Source organism: Lissotriton vulgaris, chromosome 5, assembly GCF_964263255.1.
Source record: "Lissotriton vulgaris chromosome 5, aLisVul1.2, whole genome shotgun sequence".
Taxonomy (NCBI): domain Eukaryota; kingdom Metazoa; phylum Chordata; class Amphibia; order Caudata; family Salamandridae; genus Lissotriton; species Lissotriton vulgaris.
The window spans coordinates 294,972,380-294,983,066 of NC_141693.1; the positions used below are offsets into that span (position 1 = coordinate 294,972,380).

The window sequence follows — 10,687 nt, forward strand, 5'->3', positions numbered from 1 at the left end:
CCTTTTATCTGCATCGGTCTGCTCATGCCGGACCTTTATTCTGCCTATTGCTGCTCGTTTCCGACCTCTATTTAGCCTCTTTCTGCTGATTTCTGACTTTAAATCTGCCTTTTTCTGCTCATTTCTCAAATTTCTTCTGCTTCTTTCTGCTCGTTGTTGACCTTTATTCTGCCTCTTTCTGCTAATTTCTGACTTCTATTCTGCATCTTTCTGACATTTTTTCCCTCTTTCTGCTGGTTGCTGACCTTTATTCTGTCTGTGTCTGCTCATTGCTGACCTCTACTTTATCTCTTTGTGCTTGTTACTGACCTTTAGTCTGCCTTTTTTTTCTGCTCATTTCTCACCTTTATCTTGCCTATTTTTGCTCATTTCTGACTTTGAGTTTGCCTCTTTATGGTCCCTTCTCAACACAGGGGGATCCTGAATGCCCTTGTGGTCCTTGCCGGGTCCCTACACCTACTGGGTCCTGTCATTGTTCTCACAGATAGGGAGCTGCTAAATATGCAGCTCTCTGTCTATGACAGCAATCCGTTTGTCTGTTTCCCTGCCTGCTTGACAGTGGCTAGTGAAACAGATGAAACCTCTGCTTCCATCAAGCAAGAGTATTTTCTCAGCTCTCCCTTGCTGGAAGCGAAGTGTTTGCTCTGATTTGGCGGAAGCTGTTAACGCTCCCATCAAGTCACAGCAAACAGCTGTGTCTCAGGGGTGGGCACCCTGGGACATAGCAGGAACCGTCTCTGAGGGGGTGGTCCACAGGGCCATGTAGGGCTCCAGGAGGGGGGGCAAGTGCCCCCCTCCTTCTCTTTGCCCGGGCCGCCGAGGGGAGATGGTGGTCCCTGATGCTGAGAAAGATCCAGGAGAGGAGCAGGTGTGTGGGGGAGATCTCTACGCAGCCCCACTCCATTATTAAGTTAGCCCTGGGGAGGTGGTGATCCCCGGGTTTCAGGGGGAGTCTGAGCGGCCCCCCTGAGCATTTATTAAAACGCCCCGGGGAGGTGGTTAATCCCGGGACTCAGTGTCAGCTAGGCCCCCCAAACATTTAATTAGAAGTCCCAGGAAGTTGGTGGTACCTGGGGCATTTTTAAGCCCTTTGAGAGGGGCTCCATGCAACCAACTTCACTTTTATATCAATCCCTGCATGCCCCCAGGAACTGGTCCATCGGGAGCTATAATTCAAACAAGTATGGGGGCACGCGCTCGTTTAAAAAATAAAATTGCCACAGATTCATGATATTCACGAATTTGCAGCAATTTTTTGTCTTGTTAAATGCCTTTATGTCATAGCCGGGATCCAATGGAACTCCAACCCCAAGGCTTGGGGTCAGGGTATTCCTACCCGGCCCCCTATTCTTTTTTTTAACTTTTTTTGTGGGACTCGTGAGTCCCAAGATGGCTGCCAACACTTCCTGGTTGAAGTGCTGGCAGCCAATGAGATCTCTGCATTTCCCTGCATGAGCTCGTTATTTTTCGCAGCGTCCTGGTGGCCACAGATATCACTAACTGTATATTCTAAATATTCCCAACAACAACTGAACAGATTCACACCAAATAACTGAAAGCGTGATTTGTATAATCAAATCCTAATTTCTGCAAAATTTGTTATTATTCTGTTTAGTGCTTCGGGCTGCAGCTTCGACTAAAGGCCCAATAGGAATTAACATGGGAAATGCGCCTTTTTGTGGACCTCCCCGAGCCACCCATGAAAATTAGGGGTGCAGGGTATCCCTAACCAGCCAATTTTTATTTCATTTATTATTTTATTTTTATGTTTTGTTATTTTTTTACAAAAAAAAGTTTTATTGTATAAACCAAAATTCTACATTCATACAGACAGCGAACCATAAATGAGACATCTAGTAAAGATTAACAACCATCTTCAGACTCTTCTCTCATTTCGCCATCTTCTTCCTCCTCTTCCACTCCTCGGATATAGAGGACATTATTACAACTATTCAGGACTTCACCCAGATGTCCAGATAACGTCCCATCAATGTATTCTTCTGTGTTTGCCAGGTGCATGTTCATATATCCATCGACAGATACTAGATACCCTTTGTATTCCATTTCCCATTTTAGTTTGACCATTACTGGCTTGCCAGTCAGTCCATTGAGGAAAGGCTCAGGGTTCAGTGGTAAACTCATGCTGGGTTAATTTTCCCTCACCGGGAAAACACTAAATATTTCTCCCCCAGGGCCATAGAAATCATGTGCCACTGCTGGATTGCTACGAAAAAAAACTTTTTCTTTTTTTTAATTTACTACTTGAGTACAGGGGACTAAGCTTGTGAGTACTGCAATGGCTACTAGCAACATTTTTCTAATGTTGCTGGCAGGCAATCTGAGCACTCCCTCACGCAGGAGTATAATTTCTGTGGAAGCAAATTGGCCCAAGGGAAAAAAATCTTCCTGGGCCAATCAGAAAGCTCCATTTTAAAATTGGCTTTCACACAAGAGTCCCTTGAGCCTCTCTCTGACTCAACCGTCCAGATATAATAATATTTTTGCCCCTTAATTTCTAAAAGACTACTGAAAGGATTTACACACAATCTGCAGAACAAGATCTAGCTTCCTGCCAAATTTGGTGTAATTCTGTGCCATATTTTTTGCAGTAGCCCTTCTTAAAGTTGTCTATGGAAAATTCATGGGGATTTTGCATTTTGGATCCCCCTTTTTCTAGTTGTGGGAGATTAATTCTGCTCCGCCGGCACAGTTCACTGAGTTCAGCCAACATTTCGCCAACCTCCACGTAGCAGAGTTTACCAGGGCTCACGGCTCACCCCTACTTTCCCACAGAGGGGACACTGGACATGGAATGCATAGGAAGCCTCTTTGTGCATGGAGAGCTACTGCTGTATAATTTGTAATATTGCAGTGGTTATTGTGGCATGTCTAGCTCTTTACCGATTGCATGTGTGTTTGTAGTATGTGTAGGGCATACCTGGCTACTGCCCAGTGCTGAACATATTGCATTGTATGGAACTGATACTTCTAATGTGTTCAGCAGGGGTAGTGGTCTTGATTAACCCTGGGAGTAGTTTGCGAAGTAGCGCTACGCGTAGCTACACGAAGTGCGCTTCGCACTACGTGAGCTACGAGTTGCACTACCCGAACTGCGTAGCACGCTGTTCACGATGATTGCACAGTGCTGGATGCTTGTCCGCACTGTGCAATCATTGAAAACGGCATCTTGCACAGTGCGAGCTGTTGTTTTCTGCCGCTTGAGTAGATTTTTACTCGAGTGGCAGCTTTCTCAACGTGGACTGGTAGTTTCTCATCGCGAGCGGTCGCGAGCATACGCGACCACTCGGAATGAGAAACCTGACCTCTTCCCGTTGAGAATCTCACCGGGACGGTTTATTTTCCACGCTCGCGATCCCCAACTTGATGTTGCTGATCGCAAATGAGGAAAAAGTCTCGCCAGGGTGTTATTTTGCTCACTCGCGGTCGCCAACTTGACGTTGAGAACCGCGAGCAAGCAAAAAATTACCACTACACTACGCTGCGTGTGTTCGCACTGTGCTACATGCAATTTGCGTAGTGCGAAGTAGCGCAAACTATGCGAGCGTGGCGTAGTTGTCCGCCCAGGGTTAGTCTTGATCAAGATTCCATCATTTATTTTTTTTAAACATAAATGAAGTGTATTTTTTTGCATGTCACAATTGAAGCAGACGTGTTTTGAAAGCAGTTTGTGTGCCACTTGCGTGCGCCCTCTTCTGAGAAATGTTACTGTGTGCCCCTGTCCATGTGATTTTTAAGAGTGTCCATTTTACGTGTGGAGTTTGAGGTTTGAGCAGTTGCCCCAAGCATTGTGCAGGTCGTATTCAGGCATTAAAATCGAAATTCCATTCATCTAACACTTACAATCACTGACAAGGCATTGACTGCACTAGGCCCTGACTTATTGGTGCGGCGCTTGTTCCTCCTGCAAATGGTACCATGGGCTGCGGAAGTTGTTAGAGCAGGAAGGCAATGTGCTACTATACATGTCAATCACATAAAAGCTGGATTGATGCGGGCAAAGCTGACATCTTTTTGATGTGTTAGATACATGCCAAATCCAAGTGGTTTATCCCCTGTCCCACACCAATGGTGCTCACTGCTTATTGGAGTTACCTAATCAAAGGTAATTACTTCCTTCGGAGGCAGGGGTTGGGCCAGTCACAGTGGGCATTTCCACCACCTCTCCTGTCTCTAACAAATGGCTTGGGATGAGGTCTTCGTTTATATAATACCCCGCCGAGGTTCTAAATACGATTTGCCAATGCTTTTATACTTTTGCAAATGACCATTGTTACAGTACCCTTTTACAGTGTTTATATTTTTATTATTTATCTTCTCAAGTGTTGTGCCTTTTCACAGTAAATGGATATGCAATTTGTGCTGTAATATATTAATTAAAAACTCCAGAAACTCACAAATTCAATTATAAAGTGCAATATTATTCCTGAGGTGCCATACTGTGCTGAATGTCTGCTCAGCACTTCAAGGCTACAATTGAACGTTCATATCAAACACTAAAGTAAAGACTGCTCATCAGGTTGAGGAAGGACGCCCCCCTCCTTTCCCAAGGGAATGTTATCCAGTTCACAGCACCTTCCACAAACCTGCAGCACTGCTGTTTATCCCACTTAGCATTGGCGGAGCAAGAGCTCAGCCATTGCATCGCTTTTTGCACTCACATGAACCACAAAGACAAAGGCTATTTCAAAGTTTCAGATATTTCTAGTTTTAACCAGAAATGGGTAATTTAGGGAAACACGTACATGTGCATTTTTTTAAAATTCTGTATTTGCTTGAGCATAAGGAGTGATTAGGACTGATACCTTACATATTAGTAGCAGTGTTTGCTGCTTACTAGAATAATTAAAGTACGTCACAGCCAGGTAAAAGTCTTAAAAGTCATGGATTTCATCAGATGGAAATAAATATTGCTTGTGATTATGAAATGAAATGAAATGATTACGCACTTGTATAGCTCACGACTACCCGTAGGCATCTCGGCGCTTGTACGAATACCGCCGATGAACCCTTCCTGGCCTTTCCCTGTGAAGAGCCCACTCCTGGGCACCCCCAAGGTGAAGTCAGGTATCCCAGTGCTGTAGGGGCCGTTGTGGAGATTAAGCAAGCTATTGCCTAGAGTTGCAGAGTGGGACTCATGATCAGAATAGGCACCACAGCGAGAATTATCAGGTCCGAGGAAATTGAGCCCAAGACCCACCGAGGCGGGAATTGAACCCTGGTCCCAACCAGACTACTGCATCAGGTTCTGCCACTCTAACCATTGAGCCACACTTCTGGCGGAACTCCGTAGAATTTCGCGGAGCTTTTGTGTAACTCCACGGAAATCCGCAACGTAAAACTCTGCAAGTTCTGCCCACCCCTACTTTTTTCTTGGCCCCAGCTTGAGGTATCACCCTGAAACTTTCCATGGACACTCTAGTCAAAAAGTATCATCTTTTCTGAGAGCTTTGAGGAGGTTCGTCAAATGGGGCCAAAGTTATTAGCAACACAACAAATGATTGCCTATGGAACAGCTGACCTAACTCTAACTACCCAGTGGCAACTGCCAGTGGCTGGGTGATTAATATATATCTGTATATATATATATATACACACACACACACATATACAAGGAGGAAGAGACAGAGTGAGGGATAAGAAGAGAGAGAGAGAGTGTGAGATGATCTTTGAATAGCCTTGGCATTAAGGAGGTATACCAAGAAAGTATTAATGTAGGACTTCAAATACAGTACCAGGTTCAAAGTGCACTATACTGTATGAAGAGCTGTGCCTGAACCAGCATAAAGAAAAAGTACTTGAATTGCGATATTCCTTCTAAAAAGTAGTGCAACTGTGTAAGAGAAAAAACAAACATCCTTCCTTTATCTCCCACAGGTTTTGAGCTGCTCTGTTTTGAGCTCTGTTTTATGCATTCAGGGCCTGATTCACAACAGCGAAATGTACACTTTAGTGTATGTTTACGATTTGTTCAATTCACAAAGGAATCTAATGAGTACTATCTGTACGAGTGTGGAGTCTCATGCACTCCTTGCAGATACTCCGCACATAAAAAGATAGACAGTCATAAAGATACTACCATAAGTTTACACTAAAGTGTTATTTTACTTTTGTGAATCAGGCCCTATCACTCTAGCACTTCCACTCCTACCTATGCATGGGTCACCTTAGTCATCAGCATACCTCTAATCAGTGCTCTTGTCACCTCTTACAGAACTGCCACTCCCATCAATGCCAGTGGCGACCCTAGAAATGAATTATAGTGGGGCAGTCATTGGGACACTGTTAAAACTGGTGGGACCCTTGAAAAGTTTTAATCAGATTTTGTATGTATAAATACCTATAGAATTATATACATATATTAAGATGTATATGTGTGTATATATATATATATATATATTCACTTATCTCCCTCCACTTGAAAGGAACTTTGAGCCGCACACAAAACTTCCAGTTTGCCGATTTTAATAAAGAGTTCAAAACGCATGTGGCAATGTCCTGACGCGTTTCGTTCGCCATGGAACTTTTTCGAAGGTCTGCCATTCACCTCGACATGCCGTCTCTGCTTACAAGTCCGATGTTATTCATGAATCCATTTCCTCTAATGGTCTTTTATTGAGGAATCACTTCCTTTCGTTACAAAGTGCCTTGTGGGACTTGTGGTGCAGATGGCAGTCATGTTTTATTCCCTCCAGTGGGTGGTGTAACTTACATGCTTTTGGAAGTTGGTAATGTTCTCTGGCAGGAAATTCTCCCGTGTTAGTTCACTTTTGGAGCTGACACAAGGCCAATACCGAGGCCAGTCCTCGGCGACACCACATTCTCCTTAGTCGTTTTACCGATTCCAACTGCTAGGTTCAAGCCGGAGAATGATGGCGCTCTTGTGGTGGCGTTAGGCTCTTCGGCAGAACCAAGCCGATAATTATATTCACTTATCTCCCTCCACTTGAAAGGAACTTTGAGCCGCACACAAAACTTCCAGTTTGCCGATTTTAATAAAGAGTTCAAAACGCATGTGGCAATGTCCTGACGCGTTTCGTTCGCCGTGGAACTTTTTCGAAGGTCTGCCATTCACCTCGACATGACGTCTCTGCTTACAAGTCCGATGTTATTCATAAATCCATTTCCTCTAATGGTCTTTTATTGAGGAATCACTTCCTTTCGTGACAAAGTGCCTTGTGGGACTTGTGGTGCAGATGGCAGTCATATTTTATTCCCTCCAGTGGGTGGTGTAACTTACATGCTTTTGGAAGTTGGTAATGTTCTCTGGCAGGAAATTTTCCCGTGTTAGTTCACTTTTGGAGCTGACACAAGCCCAATACCGAGGCCAGTCCTCGGTGGCACCGCATTCTCCTTAGTCGTTTTACCGATTCCAACTGCTAGGTTCAAGTCGGAGAATTTTGGTATTCACAGAAGGCACTTACTCATCAATGAGTAAGTACCTTCTGTGAATACCTTAATGAGTAAGTGCCTTCTGTGAATACCAAAATGGTAGTAAGTGCCTTCTGTGAATACCAAAATGGTAGTAAGTGCCTTCTGTGAATATCAAAATGGTAGTATGTTTAGAATTTTGTCTTAAGTTAGTTCTGTGAATCAGGCTCATACTCTCTACCAATGCAAGTGTCACCAGTCACCACACTCTCTGTCAGAGTCATCAGCCACAGCACTCTCTACCATTGCCAGTGTCATCAGTCACAGCGCTCTCTCTGTCAGTGTCATCAGTGGCAGCACTCTCTACCATTACCAGTGTCACCAGTCACCGCACTCTCTCTCAGAGTCATCAGCCACAGCACTCTCTACCATTGCCAGTGTCATCAGTCACAGCACTCTCTCTGTCAGTGTCATCAGTGACAGCACTCTCTACAAATGCTAGTGTCTCCAGTCACAGCACTCTCTGTGTCAGTGTCATCCGTGACAACACTCTCTACCAATACCCGTGTCATCAGTCAAAGCACTCCCTCCTGCCAATGCCAGTCACAGCACTTCAACCTGTGCCTGTGTTGCCTCTCCAAACACTGCCATTCTTACCAGAGCACTGCCTCAAGCTGGTACAGCGTGTCACGCCTAGAAATGTCAGTGTTACGTCTACCATCGCTGGCTCTACCATCGCTGTCACGCCTGCCAGTGCCAGTGTCCCTCGAACAGTGAGCTCTACCAGCGCCATTAGAGTTGGTACTGTTTTGTGCAGAGAGGCTACCCACAATCCACCGGTCCTCAGACATCCATCTTAGCGTGTAAACGCGGAAGTATCCCATTCAGAGAGCGTGATATTTTTGATAAGCAGCTGCGATACGGCTGGCTCTGCGCCTCCTCGTGAGTAAACGTTCAATCTGGCATTCCTCTCCACTGACTCTGTGTCTGTGAGCGATAACATTTCCCAGCGGGAGCGGTGGCAGGTGCTGGACTGCATCCGTGCATACGAAGCTGGGGGGTTTCACGTGGGAGTGATTGAACAGATGTTTCCCTCCGCAGTCCATTTAAAGTCGATTCAATTACATACACACTCACTCCTCCTTCCCCCCAGAAACAACACGAAAACTGCAGAAGCACACTCTGGAGTTCATCATCTTGAGCGGTGTCATTTTATTTCCTGACAGTGTCTCCCTGGACCTGAAAACACTCTCACGGAAGCGCTGTGACTTGTCTAAGCCATAGTGATGAGTGACAGCTGTCCACTCATCAGGACACGGGGAGACTGGTGTTATGAGGCAGGTGACTGGCACTGCAGATGCACGAGCCGTTTTACCAATATTTCGGGGGAAAGCTGTCTTCTGACCCTTTTGTTACAAGCTGTTTCCATTACTTATTTGTTTGGACCTCTTGTAAAGTGTCTCCAGCACCCTCCAGTTGCCTTAAAGTGCTTTAGGTTGTAGGTACATTTAAAGTGTGACGGGTAGAAGAATAATGCTCTGCAAAATCTGGTGATGTTGAGTCAAATAGGTTTGGGAGGGGCATCCCGCCATTTAATAATACCTAAAAAGAGGACAATGACTTAAAGGACAAAGCCTTAAAGGTACACTGTCCTGAAAGTCACAAGTGAAGCAAACGAGAAGTTATTAGGTTTCTGACCAGCACGGACATTATCTCACCGCAGGCCATCGCATCCACCAACTACACCCTGCTGGGAGATCTCAACTTCCACCTCGACAATCAACTGGACCCCAATACCACATGCCTCCTGGACAACCTCCACAACATTAGACTCCGCCAGATCGTGACCGAGCCCACGCACTCAGCAGGACACACCCTCGACCCCCTCTTCACTACAGGAAACTCCATCACCTTCAGCCACACCACGGAACTCCCATGGACCGACCATCGTTGCGTCCACTTCACCTTCAGAACACCCACCATCCACAGACACCAGCACCGGCTTCCACAAAGAAACTGGACCAAAATCACTGATGACCAGCTCACCTCCTCACTCAACAACTCCACCCCAACCATCACGGAAAAGGACGACCCCAACACCGCAGCCCGAATCCTGCATGGATGGATCTCGGACAGCACCAACACCATAGCCCCCCTCAAGAAAAACAACAATACCCGTGCCAAGAAAGTCAGATGGTTTACCACCGAACTTCGAGAGTCCAGGCGCACATGCCACCGCCTCGAAAAGACCTGGAAAAACACCAAATCCACAGAAGCCCACAACAACTTCAGAGCCGCCGCCAACGCCCACCATCAACTCATCAGAGAAACGAGGAAAAAAGCGATTGAAGACAGAATCTCCACCCACGCACACAACAGCAAGTAACTCTTCAGCATCATCAAGGAGTTCGCCCAACCCACCAGCGAGTCTACCGACATCCCTCCCTCACAAGACCTCTGCGACAAACTCAGCATCTTTTTCCACCACAAAATCAAGAGCATCTACGACAACTTCGAGGAAGACAACCAACACACTGAACCCTCACCAACCACCCCCAACACCCGGAAACCAGCGATTGATGACTGGACAGCCGTCACCACCGAAGACACATTGAAGACAATGAAGTCAATCCACTCAGGGGCCCCCAAGGACCTCTGCCCCCACCACATCTTCAACAGAGCCGCCAACACCATCGCACCCATGCTCTGCCACACCATCAACCACTCCCTGGAGACAGCCTCGTTCCCCGATGACTGGAAACACGCCGAGGTCAACCCCCTCCTGAAGAAACCCTCAGCGGACTACACTGACCTCAAAAACTACAGACCCATCTCCCTGCTCCCGTTCCCAGCGAAAGTTATCGAGAAAGCCATCAACAGCCAACTCGCCACATTCATTGAAGAACACAACATCCTCGACTCCTCCCAATCCGGCTTCAGAAAAAACCACAGTACGGAAACCGCCCTCCTCGTCGCAACAGATGACATCCGCACCTTACTGGACAAAGGAGAAACAGTAGCCCTCATCCTCCTCGACCTATCAGCTGCGTTCGACACAGTCTCCCACCGCACCCAAATACGCAGACTCTATGATGCAGGAATCCAGGACAAGGCCCTCGACTGGATCTGCTCCTTCCTCTACGGCAGGACGCAGCGGGTCAGACTCCCCCCTTTCCTCTCGGACCCCACACCTACCACCTGCAGAGTCCCCCAGGGCTCCTCCCTCAGCCCGACGCTCTTCAAGGTCTACATGGCTCCACTTGCCCCCATCGTTAAAACCTACGGACTCAACATCGTG

The 10,687-nt window shown here is 46.4% G+C and overlaps 1 pseudogene; it reads right to left on the bottom strand.

Moving 5' to 3' along the window:
- Positions 1 to 1,863: 1,863 nt before the first annotated feature.
- On the bottom strand, positions 1,864 to 2,142 carry LOC147710749 (small nuclear ribonucleoprotein F pseudogene; annotated as a pseudogene).
- Positions 2,143 to 10,687: the final 8,545 nt, after the last annotated feature.